We start from the raw sequence: 3425 nt of genomic DNA, 5'->3' as shown, positions 1-3425 counted from the left end.
GGGCTGTGCCCTAGTGGGTTTGAACCACGGATCTATCACTTGTGAAGCGAGTGTTCAACCGCTGAGCTGTTGTCGACGACTCGAATGAGTCAAGAGCATTGCTCTAAGCGGTTTGCAGCTCTTGGAGTAGGCGCGGAGGGCGAGCGTAGGTCTGAGACCGCTTGAGAGCAAGATGCGCGCTGCGCTTGGAGCATTGGGCCGACGACGAGAAGTTGGGCATCAACGATGCGTAGGCGTTTGTGAGCTCACGGAGCTGTACAACGCTGGTGTGAGGTGTAGTAACCTCCGCCGTCTTTACAAGACGTGACCTCGCTGAGGAGAGTTTCGAGACGGAATGTTCTCATCTTAGTGGGGGAGAGTGTAACGGGGTTACATGGTGTGGAGCACACAGGGGTACGAAGTACCCGGAGAGTTAACAAACTCTCAGTACATAAGTTGGAGAGATTAACAAAGTATCTCAGTACGTTGGCTGAAAGCCACACGTTATGCATTTGATTAGGTTTAACTATGCTAGATAGTTAAAGAGATACATTTACCCCTAGGCGTCTTGGCCGCAATAATAGTAAATAAAACACTTCTGGTTTTGAAGCATAAAAGTTAAGGTGTTAACTTGAGCCTGGTCTTGGGCTGTAAGTGTCTTGGATAAGGAACTTAGTATTAGTGACTCTTGAGTCGAACGTCTCCTCTGACGCTAAAGCTACGGCAGCCCCGCTGCAGCCTGGACCAGTTGGAGCGGGAGGTCTTGAGCCTGCATCAGCAGGTGGACCGCCAGGTCTCTTCGTCCGATCTTGACGAGGCCTCCCGCATGATCCGACGTGTTGAGGCTCTACTGCCACATCCGGATCCGCCTTCGGCGCACTCCCAGCCGTACGCGTATGGTGCATACCCGACGTACTCGACAAACTCGGCGTATGGCCGTGGGGGTCGCTCGTACGGGGCCTCTCCAGCGTAGGGTCTCGACCGCAGCCTTGCTGTTTAGCCCAAGGCTTGGATGCCTGCTCCGGCGCCCTCGTCGACATCTGTGGTCGGGGCCTCGCTTTGAGGAGTTAGGCCAAGGTGGGTCTGCGAGTCAGCAACCCCCTGCGGATCGTGATGCCGCTTAAGACGTCCAACGTAGAACATCGGGTGCGTCGTCATTGACTTATCCAGGTCGATGGTGTACGACGCACCATGCCTGGCCAGGACTGCGAACGGTCCAATGAAGCTGCTCCTCAGCTTGTTGCTGCCGACAGAGCTGACAGAGCCTAGCGATAGGTTCCTCGTGTCTAATAACACTAATTCACCCACCTTAAACCCAGCTAAGTTTCATCTTCCATGTTTGTCAGAGTACTCCTTCTGTCTGCCCTGAGCCGCAGCCATGTCATCGCAGCCCTACTGCACCCACTCAGCTTGGTGTACACAAAGGACCCCACTTGTTTTCGCAGCGAAACCGGTCTCACATGTGATACATGGGAGGAAAGAGCTTTCCGAGCCTCTCCTCCACTTAGAATAGAGGACGCAGCGTCTCATCGAAGAGTGAGTGGCACTTTGAGGTGATGGAAGCCATTCAAGTAAAACAGCATGAACCCCGTGGATGCGTGCATCTTGAGCGCAAACTTAACAACTGGAAGCTGCGTCGACCACGTATGTGGGCTCCCGCGCACACACTGCGCAGAGTGTTCTCGAGCACTCGATTGACGTGCTCCGTCTGGCCGTCTGTCTGTGGATGGTCCGCAGTGGACATCTGCAGATGAGTCTGAGGAAAGGGAACAGCGTTTTCTAGAGCGCAGCCGTGAACCGCATATGAATAGTTAAGTTTTGTTTTAAGATTAAAGATTTATAATCTAATTTCTTAAGAATTTTTTTTAAAGATATTATTTCGTTAATATTTAAATCATTATAACGAAATATATATATATATTTATAAGTTTGTTTAATTTTTTGTAATTGATTTAATTTATATTTTTTAAAAAATTTAATTTTTTGTTTCAACATATTTTTTAATTAACGATCAATTTCACCAAATACAACATCTAAAGAAAGAGCTCTCAATCTGTCAATCCTTACTATGTCTGGACCTGGTAAGTTTTCCCGTGTTGAGTCAAATTAAGCCGCAGGCTCCACTTCTGGTGGTGCCCTTCCGTCAATTCCTTTAAGTTTCAGCCTTGCGACCATACTCCCCCCGGAACCCAAAGACTTTGATTTCTCATACGGTGCTGACAAGGTCATTTAAAGTAAACGACTGCCAATCCCGAGTCGGCATAGTTTATGGTTAAGACTACGATGGTATCTAATCATCTTCGATCCCCTAACTTTCGTTCTTGATTAATGAAAACATCCTTGGTAAATGCTTTCGCCTAAGCTCATCTTTCAGCGATCCAAGAATTTCACCTCTGACGCTGAAATATGAATACCCCCAACTGTCCCTATTAATCATTACCCTGGTGTGCAAACCAACAAAATAGACCACCAAGGCCGTATCTTATTATTCCATGCTAATGTATTCAAATGAGCAAACGCCTGCTTTAAACACTCTAATTTTTTCACAGTAAACGATGCAAGCCCACCAACCCACCAACTTAATGGCAGAAAGGCAGCCTCACAAAAAATGCCTCGAATATCCATAAGTACACACTCCCAGAGGGAGCGGACCGGACATCCAAAACAGAAATCCAACTACGAGCTTTTTAACTGCAACAACTTTAATATACGCTATTGGAGCTGGAATTACCGCGGCTGCTGGCACCAGACTTGCCCTCCAATTGATCCTCGTTAAGGGATTTAAATTGTTCTCATTCCAATTGCCCGACTCGAAGAGCCAGAGCATTGTTATTTATTGTCACTACCTCCCTGTGTCAGGATTGGGTAATTTACGCGCCTGCTGCCTTCCTTGGATGTGGTAGCCGTTTCTAAGGCTCCCTCTCCGGAATCAAACCCTAATTCCCCGTTACCCGTTAATGCCATGGTAGGCCCATATCCTACCATCCAAAGCTGATAGGGCAGAAACTCAATCGATTTATCGCGCAAAAGCGCGATCCGCACAGTTATTATGACTCAACACAATACCAGCCCGAAGACTGCATTGGTTTCAATCTAATAAATGCTACCCGCCCGACAAGCAGTTGGGTATTGATGCATGTATTAGCTCTAGAATTACTACGGGTATCCAAGTAGTAAGGTACTATCGAGTAGACTATAACTGATATAATGAGCCATTCGCAGTTTCACAGTACAAAATTGTTTATACTTAGACATGCATGGCTTAATCTTTGAGACAAGCGTATGACTACTGGCAGGATCAACCAGGTTTATATCCTCCATACTAAAGAAGACGACAAGTCGCCCCCAGCACAAAACAACAACACAGAGGCCAGCCGCAAACAGCCCCGCAACCGCCGAAACAGTCGCTAGGCCACTCGCAAAATGTCTCAAAGCCGCCATTAATA

At 47.6% G+C, this 3425-nt stretch overlaps 1 non-coding gene across 1 annotated transcript; it reads right to left on the bottom strand.

Moving 5' to 3' along the window:
- Nucleotides 1-2015: 2015 nt before the first annotated feature.
- On the bottom strand, nt 2016-3287 carry PITG_33498. The gene has a single exon (XR_009934892.1). It is a non-coding gene; the product is annotated as an 18S ribosomal RNA (ribosomal RNA).
- Nucleotides 3288-3425: the final 138 nt, after the last annotated feature.

The sequence above is a fragment of the Phytophthora infestans genome, genomic scaffold (genome assembly GCF_000142945.1).
Source record: "Phytophthora infestans T30-4 supercont1.430 genomic scaffold, whole genome shotgun sequence".
NCBI classification, from domain to species: Eukaryota; Oomycota; class Peronosporomycetes; order Peronosporales; family Peronosporaceae; genus Phytophthora; species Phytophthora infestans.
The sequence above is the reverse complement of the archived record's forward strand: the minus strand, read 5'-3'. Positions and strand labels throughout refer to the sequence as shown.